This window comes from Oryx dammah, unplaced genomic scaffold (assembly GCF_014754425.2).
Source record: "Oryx dammah isolate SB20612 unplaced genomic scaffold, SCBI_Odam_1.1 HiC_scaffold_21, whole genome shotgun sequence".
Taxonomy (NCBI): domain Eukaryota; kingdom Metazoa; phylum Chordata; class Mammalia; order Artiodactyla; family Bovidae; genus Oryx; species Oryx dammah.
In genome coordinates, this window is record NW_024070205.1 from 5,464,404 (window position 1) to 5,483,627 (window position 19,224).

The window sequence follows — 19,224 nt, forward strand, 5'->3', positions numbered from 1 at the left end:
TTGTTGCCTGACTTTCCTTGGCAGAGGAAATGAAGCCTTGCATCACAGAAGGAGGCCAAAGCCTCCCGAAGCTGACGGTAGCACGTGTGGTGGTGCTATGACTCTGATAGAAAGTCCAGATGGGAATTCACATCTGACCACACTGACCACACCGTGATCTCAAGGGCCTGCAGATGGGGACAGAAAGTGTTACAAGACACATTTTAAAAATCAGGCTTTTGTCCTTGGAAATCCAAGTGGACAGAGAAAAAGAGTTGCCCTCCGCCACCCCGACTCTCTCAGCTCCAGGAAACGGGACTGCTTTACCCCCAGTGAGACGAGGTGAATAGAACGGGAGGTTGGAAACCCCATGTGAAAACCAATTTGTCTCTCTTGGCTCTTCCTTCATCCTCAGTAAATTCTTCTGGTTACTTTAAATGCCCTTTGTCTGCCCTAGCTGGAGCACAGGAAACAGGAAAGAACTTGTCCCTAGCACCTGAATTTCTTAATTCGTTTTGGGGGCAGAGGAGAGAATGATCCTGTGGAGCAGAGCTTCTCAAAGCATGGTGCACAGAGAATAGAGGTAAGGTCTGGGACTCTACACTTTTAATAGGCACTCTCTTTTACACATGCTAAAATTTAGGAAGCCCTGGTATAGAAAAAAGTCAGGCTAGGTACAAAGTGGATGACAAACTTCAGGGAGGGAAATAGGAGTAGAGGGCATGGGAGGCTGACCGATCACTTACTCTGGGAAACCAGAGCTGTTCTCTGGCTATGGATGACACCAGAACCATGACACCAGGGGATAACTGTCCACTCTTCCTATTTTCCAGGGTCCCTGAGACTCATGACCCTGAGCACACATAGCCTTACCCTGATCACCCACAACCTCAGGTTCTAGCCACTGGATACATGTCCTTCCTGGGACCACAGCCTTGTGTTCCGTCACAAGCCACACAGAGTTGAGCTAGTAAGTGCCTTCAAAGCTCTAGCCTTTCTTGGCTGCTCCTTAATGTCTCTCCTCCCCAACTTTGTCACATAAGCTGTTGCTGAAAGAGGATGTTAACTACACCACACATCGTGGAGGATGGCTCTGTTGGACCCTTTATAGACCACTCGGTCATGGCTACCCTTACCAGTGAACATCTACCACCCCAGGCCCCAAACACATACATGTCATATCAATCCATTTAAAATAGACCCTCATCCTGTGTTAAATGTAACTTCTTTGATGTATAAAAAAAAAATAAGGAAAGACTCTTTGCAACCCCATGGACCTCAGCACGCCAGGCTTTCCTATCCATCACCAACTCCCCGAGTTTGCTCAAACTCATGTCCATCAAGTTGGTGATGCCATCCAACCTTCTCATCTCATCAAAACAGTGAGTTGCAGCTTCTAAGTTGGTTAAGTTTACCTTTTTGTTTGTTTGTTTTTCTAAGTTGCTTCAGTCGTGTCCGACTCTGTGCAACCCCATAGATGGCAGCCCATCAGGCTCCCCTATCCCTGGGATTCTCCAGGCAAGAATACGAGGCACTTAATAAAACATTTGTTCATTTTGATTTACCATTTTCATATTTTGGAACCAAGACTTTTTCCCCCACATTGCTTTCTTATCTTGGGTCTTTGAAAGTTTTCAGGATTTGGAGCCCAGTTTGGCAAGGAGGGATCCTTGGTGGTGGAAGTGTCCAGATATTAATATTAGAAGGAAGTGATGAGAACCTGCAGTCAGATGTGAGCCCATTCTTTCCTCTTCCCACCTGCCAGTCTCTCCAGTATTTCCTCTTGGCAGAACAAAACCAGCAACCAGCTGGCAAGGGAGTATGGGAAATGTGGCATGTAGTGTCTTTTGGGAGATTGGTTCCATGCAGTGGAAACCTCCATGTATGCTCGAGGCAGGCTATAGAGGCCCCAGACCAAGAAGGCTCAAACCAAATTATGGTGATCAAATCACAAAGGTTATGTATTTAGAGGCTGTCTATTTAAACCATACAGTTAGAAACAATAGGAAAGAATCAGATAGGTTAACACACTTTGGGGCTTCCCTGGTGGCTCAGATGGTAAAGAATCTGCCTGCAATGCGGGAGACTTGCAGGATATCTGGGTTCAATTCCTGGGTGAGAAGATCCCCTGGAGGAGGGCATGGCAACTCACTCCAGTATTCTTGCCTGGAGAATCCCCATGAACAGAGGAGCCTGGTGGGCTACAGTCCATAGAGTCTCAAAGAGTCAGACATGACTGAGTGACTAAGCACAGCGCGGCAAAGCAACCCACTTGGGATGGGGTGCCACAGAGCGAAAGGACTGAGCTCCCCGAATCTTGTGTTTTGCTCTGCTAGTGTAGTTGCAAGGATCAGAATCGAGGTTAAGGAGTCAGTAGGTGGAAGATGCTTGGAAGTAACATATACTTGTTCTACGGGGAGACGCAAGGGCAAGCAGATCTGGCGTCAGGTTTATTGATACAACGCGTACGTTCTGGGCAGCCACCCCTTTTGCCAGGGTTTCTGCAGCAGAGCATACAGGGGCCAGGGTGATGCAACCAACAGGAAGAAAGCTTAAAGATGTCAGCCCTGAGGGGCCATGCCCTACACCTGCTGACTTATGACTTGATTTTTCTATTCCTTTCTACACAGAAGTAACACTCGTTTGTTCTTCTTTTTTATACAATACATTGCATTTATTCTATTTTTTCATGTCTTACAGATTACAAATTTGCTCCTATTTTTAGTCATCTGAATTCTGCTTATGTCTCACAAAATACTTGCTTACTTATCATCTATAGTTAATACTGATGATTTTCACCTATCCTGTTTGCTTTCCTTGTCCTCTGTAGCAGAAGTGAATATTCTCACATAATAGAGCAAACATACATTATACTCTGCATTACAGAGAAGATTACAGAAGTGTGGGGTTGGGACTGAGAGATGCAGGGTGAATACTTGGCACAAATCCAGGTTCATGTCTCTTTTATACAGAGAAGCCCTTGCCCAGCTCTGCTTGCTGTGTGGTCTCTCCCTGTTCATCTGAAACGCCATTTCTGTTCCATATCTGCACTTCACATGTACGTGGGCCTCTTTCTGGGCTCCCTATCCATAGGTCACCATGTGTGCAGCTTTGGATAAGTCCTGATATGGTTAGGTCAAGTGAAGACTCAGTTTTTTTCTCAGAAAAGTGACCTGGCTATTCTAGGCTCTTGGAAAAGTGAAGGTTAAAGTCGTTCAGTGTGTCTGACTTTGCGACCCCATGGCCCATACAGGAATTCTCCAGGCCAGAATATTGGAGTGGGTAGTCTTTCCCTTCTCCAGGAGATCGATCCAACCCAGGCCTCCCGTATTGTCAGCAGTTTCTTTACCAGCTGAGCTACAAGGGAAGCCCAAGAATACTGGCGTGCATAGCCTATCCCTCCTGCAGCAGACCTTCCTCACCCAGGAATTGAACCAGGGTCTCCTGCATTGCAGGCAGATTCTTTACCAACTGAACTACCAGGGACTCTCCCATACAGATCAGAATTCACTTATCAGATTCCTCCCCAAAATAACCTTTTGGATTTTGATCAAAATTTCCCTGTAGATTAATTTGGAGAGAATAGAATCTTCCATTCAGTGAAGCTGGCATAGCTCTTTATTACTTGGGTCTTCTTTAAAGTTTATATTTTTCCCTGTAGTGGTTTTAATTCATCTTTTGTTAGATTTATTCCTAGGTAATTGATGTCCTCTAATACTGCTGTAAATAGTACCTTCTATTTAATTATTTTTGTTTCTGGTGTATGAAATGACAGCTCATTGTTTTATATTAATCCTCCATTGAGCTACCTTATTAAATTCTATTATTTCTAAGTATTTGTAGATTCTTTTGGGTGTTCTATGTAAATGATCAGATCGACCGCAGATAGTGATAGTTTTAGTTTTTCTTTCCAGGCCTCCCTTTGAATTCTTTTTCTTTTTTTAAAGTTAATGTACTTGGAGAACGTCTGCAACAAGAATGAAAGATGGGTGATCTTAGACATTCTTGACGCATTTCAGACTTTAAAGGGTAACGTTCTAATGTTTCCCCACTTAGGATGACATCTGCTTAATTTTTTAAATGTGCTTTTTATATCATGCTAAAGAAATTCCCTTCTATTTTAATTTATTAAAAGATTTCTTTAATAGTGAACGTATGGTGATTTTTTTTAAATATCTGTATCTATTGAAGAGATTCTCTTTCAATATGGGAGTGTAGTGAATTACATTTATAGACTTTCTAACATTAAGCCGACTTTGCATTAAACCCAACCTTCTCATGGTTTTTTATCTTTTTTATATACTGTAGAATTTAATTTGCTACTGCAGTCGTCTATTTATGGCTTGTGTTTCTATATTTATAAATGAAATGGGTCTATATTGTCTGATTTTGGTATTGGGATTATTAAGTCCTTATAAACTGACTTGGAGAATATTTCTTTTTTTTTTTTAAATAGTCCCAGGAAGAGTTTTCATAAGATTGTGATGATCACTTTTTTAAAGATTTGTTAGAACTTTTTCCTGCAAAATCACTTGGACCTGATATTTAGTGTGGGACAATTTAAAAATACTATTTTCCATTTGCTTATGAGTTCTCAGTTTTAAAACATTTCCTCTTGAGTAAATTTTGTTATTTTTCTAGGAAATCGTTTATTTATGAAAGTTTTCAATCATTTTTTGTAAAATTCCTTTTTCTTATTTATCTATATTTTTCCTAGAAGATATCTTCATTTTCACCCATATTATTACTTGCTTGTAAATAATTTGTGTCTTAATTTATTATAAATATTTAAGTTACAAAAATGTTCAAGTTGCACGTATATGTTATGTTGGGATGACATCTGTCTCTTGCTGTTGAGTTGGGATGGGGAGGTGTCTGTTCCTTAGAAGGGAGTGAGCTTGGGCCAATCATCCAGGGCAGGTGCCTGCGATAATATGTTAGCATCTTTCATAGGCCCCTTGGGATATCCTTAAAGCCCGAAAATGTAATGATGTCCAGAAAAGAGGCATCAAATGCAATGTTTCGTTTCTCCCTCCGTTCAATATTGGCTCAGATCTGCCATCTGAGTTTTGCTTCCTAAGGGACAGGTTCCTCAGTAAGAGAAGGATGTGGTGTTTCAGCTGGACTTGCATGTAATCCCTAGCTTTTCTGTGCATGGCTATGGCTATTAAGAGCTAGTGATCAGACACTCATGTGGGAAGAAAGCACACCGCGGTGTGGTGATATTTTGCGGTGGGAAGGGAGAAAAGGTCAGTGTGTGAAAGGCTATAAGCTGCATCACGTGGTCATCTCTGGCTGGCAGAGTTAGGGGCAAATGCTGCCTTCTTCACTTCTGTGTACAGCATGGCGCTTTTTTATTTTATTTTTTACAATAATGATGCGTTACTTTTACAAAAAAAAAAAATGACAAAGCTATTTGCACCGTAAAAAGGAAAAAAGGTGTGCTGATTTTTATTGTAGTCCTCTTAAGATTTGTTAGGACCTAGGTTGTCTGAGGGAGCAGCCACGTGATAACCGAAAAAAGCTTGGCTTAAGAGTGAATATGTCAGCGATGAGGGCACTTGGATAAAACATTTCTAAGCCGTGGGAAGCAGCCCTCTGAGAATGGAGCAGAAATCCGTGGCCTGTGAACGTGAGTGTGTCTCTACCTCGGCGGTTGGCTCTGCTTATGTCCCTTGTGTCTCTTCTAGATTTCCAATAAATCTTCCTGCCAGGGCAGGCCTATCTCAGCATCCCTCCTGAGTGCGACCAGATAACATTTGTATTTCCAGTAAAGCCAGAGTACAAGAAGGGGTCAAGGCTACCCTGGGGGCTGGAGTGTAATGGATTCAAGGAAATGCCAATGTGAAGGATTTATTTGGAGTAACAGAAGGGGAGCTACTTGGCAAATTGCTCTTCCTCACTTGGGAACTCTGTGGTGCTACCTCCAGGTAGGAGCAGGAAAGTGATGTCTGGGATCCAAGAATCACCTCAGGGCTAGAGTCATCTTGCACCCAATCCTGCATCTAGCGCATGGCCCAACAGGCTGGAAAATCCAGGAACCCATCAGTCTTTGTCTCTGCAAACCCAAACAGACAACTTTAATGACATACATTTGATGGAAGCCAAAGCAGAGAGGGTAGTTATTTTTAGCTTGGGCGAGGAAAAGGTGGCTGGAAAGGAAACATCTGTCCCCAACTATTGATTGTTGCACTTTCCATGGAGGTCTTTTCTTTCTTGAAACCATCACATAAAATAAGGTGGTTGGTTGGGGCCTGGCTCGGGGAACATTCCTCCCTTCTCCCCTCTCCTACTGCTTATCTTCTGAGTTAGGGCTACGCCTAAAAGAGACCACCTCAGAGGCAGCGGGTCGGGGAATGGGTCAAGGACAGCCCAATTCCTATGAATTTTTCACACTCCTCCTAGTTTACCATCTTCATCCAAGATGGCCCCACCCTTTAGGGTACAAATTTTGCAGACTTCCCAGCTGGGAATCACCAGAGGTCTCAGGCTGTGAGAATCAGACCTCTGAGAGCCAGAACGCTCTCCTCGGCTGTGCTGGTGTCTGACCTTTGAGCAGAGTTGTTCTTTCTTCCATAACAGCAAAAAACTTCCCTTTCCTTCAAAACATGGCAGCCTCCTACATGTCCGTCTGAGGGGGAGGAAAGGCGCAGGTGTGCCAGCAAGGAGGCAGGGAGCTCTTTTCGCCTCAGCGGAAGCATTTTCCGTTTCTGAGCACACACAGCAAGGCTGAATGTAGCCACAGAGGCTCAGGACGGATAACGTGAAGGAGGTATGGAGGCAGCGCTGGGCTCGGGCTGAGCACGGCCGAGATCAGCAGCTCTGTTCCTGTGGACGACGGCATGAAAACGGCTCGTCCGGAAATGGCCACAGTGTAGAAGGCGAGGAGCAAGACCCGGTGTGTCAGTGGTTGAGGGGTTTCCAGCCTTGTGTCTTGGAAAACTAACCAGAATAGTGCTGTTGTGTTCTTTCTTTCTCTCCTTTCTCTATCTCTCAATTCCTTCCTGGTTTTGGCCCAAGACTGGACACGGAGAGAAACAGTCGCCTTCCGGATTGAGCAGACTTTTGCCAGGAGCAATGACAAGGGATGAAGAAGAATAAAAGAACCTCCATGGGTCCACTCCTTCCCTCTCCTGGGGCAGTCCCAGCAGAGCAGTGTCAGAGCAGGAGGGCTTGGAGGGTGTGAAATGGGATTGCTAAATTGCCCGAGTCTCTAAAAAGATCCATATGTCTGGGCGGCATCAGGCTTCTGGGCTCAGGGAGGGGCGGATAACGTCATCTGCTGGACGGGCGTCCGGTTCTCTTCCTTTGGGGAGGATTCCACATCAGTGTGACTAGAAGTTGTTAGACTTTGTGATGACCCATGTTGGGAACTCGGGGTGCAAGTGTTTGGGGTGTGGAGGAAGGGAGAGGGACAGAGAGTAAACAGGGGTAAATAAACAGGAAAGGTGAAGTTTCTAAGCTTGGGTCTGTGAAACAGTTAGTAGGGAAAGAATTTGGAAACTCCACCATACTGATTTTTTTCTTTGAAATTTTTTCTCATGCCAGGAGAGTTTTGGGGGGAGCCACTGTGCCGTTGGATGTTGGGCCGTTTGCCTACTTCGTGGGAAGTCTAGACGCCTGTTCCCATAACTAACCCTCCAGAGCCAAGGAAGAGTCACTCTCTTCCCCCTCACATCTTTAACCTCCAAACTGCAGCTTCCTTCGGGGTAGGGGGTGGCAGATGGCACACAGCTGCGGGGCGCATCTGGTCTTGTAGTGATCAGAGGAAGGCGCAAAGGCCAGTTAGAATCCCAGTGGCTACCCCGGAGGCATGGCTCCGAAGATTTGGGGTGGTGCCCCTGACACTCTACCCAGATCCCATCTTGGACAGATTTTCTGCTTTTCCCTAGTCCCCCACGCCTCTTCTCCACTCTGACTTCAACTGGATCAGAGAAGATTTTGTGAGAGTGGCGAGGCAGCTGCTTCCCAGATGTGTGTCTTCAGAAATGGCCATATCCAAACACGGGAGCTTTGAGAAGACTGGTTGGGTGGGACTTGGGAGATTCCTCTGAGGATGTCCTGAAAGGGGAGAGCTAGCACAGCAGTCGTCCGAAGACCCCAGAGTAAAGCTGGAGGACTGCGACTGGAGAAAGAATGGCAAGGCCCTGGAGTGTTCTCAGCTCTTCTCTCCAAAACTCTGTGTCCAAACATATGACTTTAGTACATTTGCCAGCTAATCTGACTCATTGTGTGTGTGTTTGCTTCACAAGTAGAACATAGTCTTCTCCAAGGAGGTCTTGAGTCTGCCACACAACTTCTGAGTAACTCCCCTGTTCCTGCATTTCTCACTTGGAACACGAGTAGCTTCTAGTCTGGTCTCCTGATAACCATTTTTTGGGGGTTGTTGTTTCTTCTTCTCTGCATTCAGACAGCAGGCAGGGATACTGTATGAAGCATTAAAACTGAGGCATTTCATTCTCTTGTTGAAAATTCTTCAGTGATTGCCTTTTGCTCTAAAATAAGATCCAAACTCCTCACCGTGATCTGGAGACCTGGCTGGGCTGGACTCTTCCTTGTCTCTCAGTCTCCTCTCTTGGTCTCACCTCCTTGCCCAGTCTCCCCACCATTCTGGTGGTTCGGGGTTCCTAAAACCTCCCAAGGTCTTTTCCCACCTTTACTCATGACCCAAGCTGTTTCTTTGACTGCTCCTCTTTCTGTAACCTGGCTCATCGTCCCATCCTCCCTGACCACCCCATGGAAAATAAGCACCCCCACCCCCAGTCACTTTCTCACAGCCCACCCCACCTTGAAACATGCATTCATGCTGCGTATCATAGTCTACAGCCACACATTTACTTGTTGGTTCCTTGTCTTTCTCTTTTGACTATAAGCAACACAGCAGCAGACACCATGTGTATTTTGTACCCTGGAACAGTGCAGGTGGGTAACAGGCCCTCTCAATATTTACTGGGTGAATGAATGCACTACCTCTTTATTTTCCTTTGAGGAGTCTCCACTTGCCCAGACATCAGTAAAAAAAAAAAACGTTTTCATGCTAGGGACAAACCTGGGATTATCACATGCCATTATCGTTGTTTCAGAAAAACAAGGTCATTTTTACAACCTTAAGGTGAGTGGAGCCTAAACTCAAAAGAAAGCCTTTTCTACAAAGGCACAGTTGGTGATCTTATCCTAATTTCTTCAGTTTCCTGTGAAAATGTTGTCACAGATAAGCCCACGTCTTCTGACTGCGTTTGGAAATCTTAGCCCGATCTCATAGTTCTTAAAACCCATGACGCTGCCCAACGCCGGTTAGGTGTTCAGACTCTGAACATCCGGGTGGACCCGAGTGAATCCTCGCCCCTCCGTGGGGCCCAGTCCTGGTATCTGCCGTGTGATAGGGCTGAGAGAGATGGTTGCCAAGGCGACTCCGGCTCCAACCGTACCCACCCACCAGCTTCCCTCTAAGAGACAGGCCGAGCCATGCCTGCTGCCGAGGGGACTGAGCGGGGTGGGCGGCCGGTGTCTGAGCCATAAGCTACTGCCAGACGTGGGGAGTGTGGGGGTCGTCTCTTGTGTGCCGGACAGCCAAGGGCGAGAGGGGAAGCAGCCAGAGTGGGTGGCCAGTTCCTGTCTCTGACCCTTGGGGCAGTGCCTGAAGCTCCTGCCAGGCTCCCACACCTTGGCTAAGAATAGCTCAGCTCCTTCCTGCTGGCCTGCAGGCCCCCGGAGCCCAGAGGAAAGACAGCCGGACTATATAACCTCAGGCTGGGCTGACCCTTCCGGCGATTCTCTCCTCCGCCCTGCAGATCAAAGGGCCCCCGGGACTGCAGCTCTAGTTTCTGGCGCTACCTCCTAATAATAGTGTTCTGCTGGGGGAGGGGGCGGGGTGTTGGGGAGGTGGGAGTCAGGCCACTGCTGAAGGCTGGTGGGAAGCAGGAGGTCTGGAAACTGAAAACTAACAACTCTGGGTACCCAGGGCTGGGAGGATGCGCGCTTGGGAGAGAAGCAGGTTGCCAGAGGTCTTCAAGGTGAGGTGAGGTTATAGCCCAGAGCATCAGACTAAGGCCTTGCGGGGAAAGCTGCTCCTGGTCCTGAGCGACGAGTACCAGAGTGGATCCTGGGCACTGCACGGGCACACAGCTCTAAAGCTGGCTGAAGCAGTTGGCCTGAAGACCACACCCTGAGAAACAACCAACAATGTATGGCTTAGCAGTCCAGAAAGCACTTCCCTGAGTGAGGGGCTGGCCCTATTCTGCACCAAGGCCATGAGGGTAACTTTGGGTCCATCACTAGGCTCCGAGGGGGATCATTCCTCTGGACAGTGAATGAGGATGTTATTAATAGCTATGCCGGGAGAGCAAGCCTGATGGAAACTATCCTGGAAGACCAGACATCTGGTTGTTCTAACCACCAAATATGGCTGTACCTCCCTGCTCCTCTCCCTGGATTTCTCAATAGGAAGAGATGAGATGGAATACATAAAATAGAGCATTGGAAATTGAGGGGCCACAGAAACCTGGGGATTATGATCAAGCTGCTCTGTGCTTCATAAATCAAGTGGAAGTTAATTATAGCCACAAGGAAGCTGGGAAAGAAAGGAGAACTTTCTCAGGAAGTCCATTGCTTGGCTGAGGTCGGGGACTGCCTGGACGGAGAGATAAGCTTCATTGACAAACCAAGGACAGCAGATTTAGGCAGCTGAAATCCTGGGCTATAGCAAGCCCCAGAGAGAACCCCTACATCCTCTTTTACAGCAAAATAACCCCGGTCCCCAGTTAACTGTCCACAATCTATATAGTTCACTTGAATAGACAGTCCATTGCTCATTCATTAATGAGCATGTAAGGGACAGATCATATGTTTCAGCTTCTGTGTTAGTTTCTAGAGATGTGAAAACAAACAGATTCATCCCATCACTTAAGGAACTCCCAATCTAGCAGGGGAAACAGGGCTAAATAATTTGCAGAGTGGTGGAGCAATACTGCTTTGGTGGAGAAACCTGTTTCCAGAGTCCCTTTCTCAGAATCACTGAGGACTTTCACAGTCTTTCTTTAGACAGATAGCAAAATCCTTGCTAATATGATGATGAAATTTACTTCAGGGTGTTTCAGAGCATTTGTTAGGAGGATAGGCTTTGGAGCTGATTAAATCTAGATTTGAATTCTGCTATCTCACAAATTACACACTCTTCAGCAAGGTTCTCCAGGCAGATAGCAGTGCTACTTTGTTAAGCGGTGGGTCGAAAATTTTAACATGTACACAGATCACCTCGGGGAAGTGTTAAATGCACATTCACATTCAAGAGGTCTGGGGTAGGGCCCAAGAGTCCACATTTTTAATAAGCTCCCAGGTGACATTGATGCTGCTCATCTGAGGACCACACTCTGAGTGGCAAGAGCGTGGAATACTAAAAGAGCAAATGAGTGCTGAGCACAGTGCCGACAAGTGGAAAGTGTTCAAGAAATGTGCCTTGAAAATGAAAGTCACTCAGTCATGTCTGACTCTTTGTGACCTCATAGACCATGCAGTCCATGGAATTCTCCAGGCCAGAGTACTGGAGTGGGTGGCCTTTCCCTTCTCCAGGGGATCTTCCAAACCCAGGGATCTAATCCAGGTCTCTTGCATTGCACGTGGATTCTTTACCAGCTGAGCCACAAGGGAAGTGCAAGAATCCTGGAGTGGGTAGCCTACCCCCTCCCCAGGGGATCTACCCGACCCAGGAATTGAACCAGGGTCTCCTGCATTACAGGCGAATTCTTTGCCAACTGAGCTATCAGGGAAGCCCAAACTGTGCCTTACTACTATTCAAATGAAATACTAAAATGTTCATTGATCTTCATCTAGATCTCTCCCCATATATTACATATTACCATAGTCTAAAAGCAAATTTCTTAAGTCAAGGAAACACTCCCTGTTCTATCTCTTGGAACCCACACAAGGCCAGTCCTTTACGCAGTCCATGGCAATGGGGTAATTCCAGAAGAGAGGAGTGGAAGAACAGGAATTTGTTTTTAATATCTCCCCAGATCCTTGTGATGGAAAGAGCAATGGGAACTCATGCTGGGCTGTCATCTCTCTTGCAGAGTGTATCTACTTGTGGTACTGAGAAGGCATTACTCTCAGACCCCATACTAACAGGAAAGAGGGAAGCAAGCATGCAGATAGCAAAAACACAATTAAAGTCTAGAAAGTTTTATAAACGGTGGTGGTTTTAAGGTATGGCTCCACGAGTGTTGACACTCCTACCATTGAGAGGCAGGCTGCATGTCCTTTCCTCTTAAAGCTGAGCTTGCTCGAGACTCCTTCCACCAGGAAAGTACGATGGAAGGGCTGCTGCGTGACTTCTGAGACTGGATGGGAAAGGGCCTGCGGCCTCCTCCTGCTTCTTTGGGATGCTTGCTCTCCTGACATGCTCCCTCTTTTGGAAGCAAGGTGCCGCAGGCCAAGAGGAGAGACTCCATCTAAGCTCTCTGGTTGACAGCCTCAGTGGGGTGCCAGACACTCCAGTCTTCCCGCTGAGGCCCTGGACCTCTTGGTAGAGCCAAGTCAACCCCTTCCGGCTGGGCACTGACCCACAGAATTCACGAATATAATAACACACTTGTTTTATGTTGACACATTCCCAGGGCAATAAATAATTTAAACCATATTTTTATTTAGAATAAGAAAGTATAGATATGGTAGCTAAAATTGAAAGCTGATGTTAAACCCTTATTTATAGGTAGTAAATATTATTTCTATGAAGTTAATAATTCATTAGGTTTTTAGAAAGTAAACATCACATCTCTAACAAATTAAATTTAAATTCTGTGATTAAGTATTATGTCATTAGAAGAGGAGGAGTAAATAGTGAAAAAAAAATCATACTTTGGAATCTGGATTTGAATTCCAAATTTAAAACTTGCCAGTTGCGTGAAAGACAGTTAGGTTTATTTTTCTATGTCTCATGCTAATAATATATTAAATATTTATATCATTTCATGATATAGTAAATGGGATAGTAATAAGATGAGAAGCTAAGCAAACTGTGTTGAGGAAGAGAAAAAGGTTTCTGATGAAACTGCCCTCTAATCCTTAAAATGAGTGAGAATAACTGGGTTAGATATTCTCAGATTGTAGAATTTCAAAACTTTCCTTAAAAAATTTAGGGTAGATTTAGGTGGGGGAAGACTACAAAAAAAAAAAAAAAGCAACTTTCTAAAATATGTATGAAAATTTGAAGAGCCAATAATAACCAAGCCAGTCTTCAGCCAAACAAGCTGAATATCTTAGTTCGTCTAGATCAAGATGGAGTATAAAGATACAGCAATGAAGACAGCATGGTTTGGGACCAAGGATAGACAACCTGATGGATGGAACAGATAGCTTAGATATACGCCACATGCATTTGGTCTGATTTACAACAAAGGGGCCAGCTCAGAGGTTGTGAAGAGTACAGCCGCAGAACAGAGAGCTGTGAGAACCAGGAAAGTAGAGCATCCCAGAATCCAGGGAGGAAAGAGCTTCAGGGAGGAGAAGGACAGAGCCAAGGACAGCAGAGGTCTATTAAACTGGAAAGCTCTTCTGAATTTGACTTTCCAAAAGTTGTTAAGAGTGAGCTCTTCCGCCAACATGGACAGGAACCAGACTGTAGTGGTTTGCAGAGTGAGTGGAAGTGATGAGTTAGAGAAAGAAAGTATAGGCTGCTCTTCCAAGAATTCTGGTAAGAGGGGAGGGGAGGAACTCACAGCAGGTATCCATGATGGGAATTCTTTCTGAGGTTTATTAAGGACAGTGCAGGCTTGAGGGTGTTTATAAGTTAAGGAGGTGGTGAGAGTTGAGAGAAAAAGTAGAATGAACACCCCACTGAAGATATATTGACAGAGGAAATTCAGTGTATTCCTGGGGAGAAAAGAAGATTAAGAGTTAAGAATAATACATGGATAAACTGTATTTTATGAGTCTTTAAATGTCTCCAGAAACTATTAACATTTCAGTTTAAAATAGCCCAATTTTCAGACATCCTCAGTTATATCTCAAAGGCCTTTTAGCGGCTTAAAAATGCATTTTGAAATATATTAGACATAAAAAAAATCCATAAAGAGTACTGCAAAGAACTTGTGAGCCCTCACTCACCTTAGAAAATAGAATATTATCAATACAATTGAAGATCACTTTTTGCACCATTTGTGTATGTGTGTGTGTGAATGTAACTGTGAGCTTTTGTTTGCTATCATTTTGCCTCAGATAAAGAAATGTCAAAAGTTAAAGAATGAAGAAAAGTCTTGCACCTCTGCTTAGTCTTGCATGGGCATGCTAAGTTGCTGCAGTTGAGTTCCCCTCTTTGCCACCCCATGGACTGTAGCCTGCCAAGTTCCTTTGTCCATGGGACTCTCCAGGCAAGAACACTGGAGTGGGTTGCCATGCCCTCCTCGGCAATAGCTTAGTATATTATTATTATTTCACTTACTGTCCAAGTATACTCTTGCTTTCAGTTCAGTTCAGTCGCTCAGTTGTGTCCAACTCTTTGCGACCCCATGGACTGTAGCACGCCAGGCTCCCCTGTCCATCACCAGCTCCCGGAGCTTACTCAAATTCATGTCCATTGAGTTGGTGATGCCATCCAACCATCTTATCCTCTGTCATCCCCTTCTCCTCCCACCTTCAATCTTTCCCAGCATCAGGGTCTTTTCCAATGAGTTTTGGATCAGGTGGCCAAAGTATTGGAGTTTAAGTTTCAGCATCAGTCCTTCCTTCCAATGAATGAATATTCAGGACTGATCTCCTTTAGGATGGACTGGTTGGATCTCCTTGCGGTCCAAGGGACTCTCGAGAGTCTTCTCCAACACCACAGTTCAAAAGCATCAATTCTTCAGTGCTCAGCTTTCTTTATAGTCCAACTCTCACATCCATACATGACTACTGGAAAAACCATAGCTTTTACTAGACAGACCTTTTTCAATAATGTCTTTGCTTTTTAATATGCTCTCTAGGTTTGTCATAACTTTTCTTCTAAGGAGCAAGCGTCTTTTAATTTCATGGCTGTAGTCACCATCTGCAGTGATTTTGGAGCCCCCCCAAAATAAAGTCTGTCACTGTTTCCATTGTTTACCCATCTATTTGCCATGAAGTGATGGGACTGGATGCCATGATCTTCGTTTTCTGAATGGTGAGTTTTAAGCCAACTTTTTCACCTTCCTCTTTCACTTTTATCAAGAGGCTCTTTAGTTTTTCTTTGCTTTCTGTCATATGGGTGGTGTTATCTGCATATCTGAGGTTATTGGAATTTCTCCTGGCATTCTTGATTCCAGCTTGTGCTTCATCCAGCCTGGTATTTCACATGATATACTTTACATGTAAGTTAAATAGGCAGGGTGACAATATACAGCCTTGACATACTCCTTTCCCAATTTGGAACCAGTCTGTTGTTCCATATCCAGTTCTAACTGTTGCTCCTTGACCTTTTGCTTTAAAGTTTGTTAAAAATATATAGTAAGTTGGTGACTATTGTTGCCCCTTTATTATGGGGAAGTGTTTGTATAAAATCAGAATTACTTGCTTTTTGACTTTTATAGAACTCACTTCTGAAATGTCTGAGTGAGACTGAGTATGTGTGAGAGTGTGGGTGTCAAGTTTTAATGATTCATTCAATTTACTTAACAGTTATAGTAATATGCATTTTTTCTGTTTTTTTTTGTCAGTTTTAGTATATAATATTTTCCTTTTCATCTGTTTTTTAACTTAAAGGATATAATTGTTCATACTATTCTCTTATCTCTTAATCTATACTTATGAATTATTTTAAAATTCTAATATTATTTTCCTTCTTTCTTTTTTAAAACTCAATCTAGTCAAAGGATATCAATTTTAAGGTTTTTAAAGATATCAACTTTTGGCTTTGTGTGCATTCTGCTGTTTTTTTGTAATTTTTTAAGACTCATCTCATTAATTTCCATTCTTTCTTATTTTCTAAACAAACATGAAAATTTGTAAAATTCCCACTAATAACAACTTTTCTCCTTACATATATCTTGATGTGTGCTATTTTATTATCCTTTGAATTTATGCATTTTCCTATTTATACCTTGGTTTGTTCTTTGATCCAAGGAATTTTTAGAAGTTTGTTTTAGAATTTTTCAAACATATTGAGTTTGTTACGTTCTTTTTTAAAAAATACACTTAAGTCCATTTTGGTCAGGAAACATAGTGTCAGTGATATGACAGCTTTCCCACTTACAGAGACTTGCTTACCAGCTTGTTGATAAAGTTTCATTTTCATAAGTGTCCCATGTGTGCTTGACCACAATGTGTATTTGCCAATTGTTGGATTCAGAGTTCTATGTACAGTCTTTGGAATAAATGTGTTAATTGTGTCTATGAATTCTTTTATTTCTAGCTAATTTGCTTACTGCTTGATTTGTTATTTTTGGAGAGAATTGTACTAAAATTTCTACTGAGCAGGTGAATTTTGCTCTTTAGGTCGTTCTACCTTTTTTTGCTGTGTATATTTGAAACTATATCATTAGATATAGAAAATAATAGAATTTTTATATTTTCATGGTGAATGAAACATTTAATCTATTTAACCTGTAGATTAGCATTTAATCTAAAGGTTTTTACATTAAAGTGTGTTTTACCTCATATTGATGTAGTTACATAGGCTTTCTTTTTATTAATATTTGCCAGAAAGATTTTTCTTCATCCTTTTATTTTTGACATTTCTGTGCCCTCACTTCAAGGTTGTCTTTTGTAAACAGTAAAAGTTGAATTTTCCCAGGACCGTTCTAATAATCTCCGCCCTTTAGGTGGTAAGTTTTCAGTCCACTTACACTTATTATCATTACTTATCCATTTAGATTTATTTCTACCATCTTATTTTATGTTTTCTATTTGTCCCACTTTTTATTTTTCCTCTTTATTTTCTCATCTTTTTAAATTGGTCATTTTTGGACTCAATTTTTTAGCATTCTATTTCAGTTATTTTAGAAGTTAAGCTTTTATTAATAACAAACATATTAATTTTAATGAAGTCTACATACAGGGATTTCCCTTTTTGTGTTACATGTTATTGTATTCCGGTAATTGAATTCTGTTTTCATACATTATCAATTCATTCAGCAAATATTTATTGAGTGCTTGCTGTGTGCCAGCACTGTGCTAGTAGCATGGGGTACATAAGGAAGCAAAATCTTCCAAAAATAAAAATTCTTACTCCATTATCTAATGAAGGCAGTCCTATAGTTGAGTTCCAAGGACGTATTTTTGGTCCGCCACTCCAACAAGACCCAAAGACCAGATAGAAATTTTAAATTTTCCTTGTGATTTATCTTTGTATATAAGCTGGTAGAGGTAGAAGTTGAAATAGATCAATTTAGCTGCACACACATTTATATATGCATATATGACAGATTTTATCAATCTCTGCATATATAGTTTAGAGACTTTTTGTTATTTAATAGGACTTATTGCTAAAAAGAAAAAAAAAAAAACACACACACAACCAAAAAAAGATGCTTTTTCTCTTATTTCCCATCTTTAGATCAGTCCACTTTACTCTCTTTTACCTTATTCTATAAGTATTTACCTCCATATCTCTAAATAATGTGTTTACATTGCTACTTCCAGATTTTTCATTTAAGTCATTACTCAAATTCCCTGTGTTGGCAGATGAGGTTTACCTGTCTTTCACTTTACCTCCTCTATTATCCCTTTCACGCTTCTTATCCCCACTAAGTTAATTCCAAGAAGGATAATGTGATTCATTTTGCAAAGTTATAGTGACCTATATGATCTGCATTCTGTATATTCTATTATTATACAAACTCTACTTACAAGTAAGCTAAGCAACTATTAATTTTATTTCCTGAATTATTTTTTAATCTTCCCCAGAAATAACTATAGTCTTCAATTTTCCTTTTTATTTCATCAATTAAATCCTAACCCTGCCACTATTTTTGACCCCTCCTCCCGAGACATTCAAATGCACCAGGCATTCTATCAATCTCATCTTCCTAAAGAAATATTTCTTAGAGCCTTTGAATGTGCTCCTGTCTGGACTGGCCGCCCCTGCTGCTAAAGCACAGCTCTCATTCTAGGGTCTCCCTTTACATTCATCCCAAAGATTCTCTTTTCCTCTCTTGTGTTGGATTCCCTGTTTCTTGTTCCCCATTTCCCTCTTTCTTAATTTATTTCCTCTTTATTAACAAGCACATTCTTTACCAGCTTTCTGAAAATCAACATGCTAGAGGCAAACTTTTTCGTATCTTATGTGTTTGAAATTGTCTTTATTCCACTGTCACAGTTAGTCTAGCAACAAATAGAATTATTGATTGTAAATTGCTTTCTTTTATAATTTTGAAGGCCCTGCTCCATCATTATTTAGGTCCCATGTTGCTGTTAAGAAATTCAAAGCTATTCCTGAAATTCAAAGCCAATTCCTGATATTTGGATGTGCCATATTCTCTTCCTGGAAATTGTAGGATGTTTTCTTTATTTGTTAGTGTTCTGAGAAACCTTAATGTACCTTTTGTGGACTATGTTCCCCTATAATGTTGGATTCTCAATAAGTCCTTTATCTCTGGAAACATGTAACATTCATTTGGGGAAAATATCTTGAAGTACTTTGTTCTTTGGATGTTTCAATTTGAAACAAGCCCTCTCACTTTATCTTTTTAATAATATTTTCCATCTTGTGTTTTTTACTCTGTTCTAGGAGATTCTCACCACTTTTATTACATTTTTAATTTCTTCCAGAATGTTTTTTATTTCTAGAGTACTTTATTTTCTATATGTTGTTTCTTTTCTTTTCTTTTGCATTCTATTTTTGTTTTAAGGACAACTGTGTCTTCTCTTACTTCTCTGAGGATATTGGTGATCGTTCTTTCCCGTTTTTTTTTTTTTTTAATTCTGCTTCCTGCATGGTCTCCATTTCCTCCAGGTTTCTTTTTTTTTTACCTGTTTGTTCATTTGCTTTTTTGCTTTGATCTATGTCATTCTTTGATATTTGATGGCACTTGAAGTTTATGAGTGGGGCACCAGCAAGCCGACTGTGAGCCCTGAGAGAAAGGGTTTGGTTTGTCAAGTATGGTCTCTTTTGTAGGAGTGTTCTGGCTAGGATGTATCTTTGGGAAAATCCCTGGCATCAGTAACTTCCGATCTTTTCTCTTGTGTTTGCCAGAGGCCCTAGAAGATTTTCAGTTCTCGTGCCTAGAGTGTTTATTCCTAGATGCCTGCAGCCTGGCAACTAGTGGGAGAAGTGAGCTAGATGGGCAGCGTTCAGTT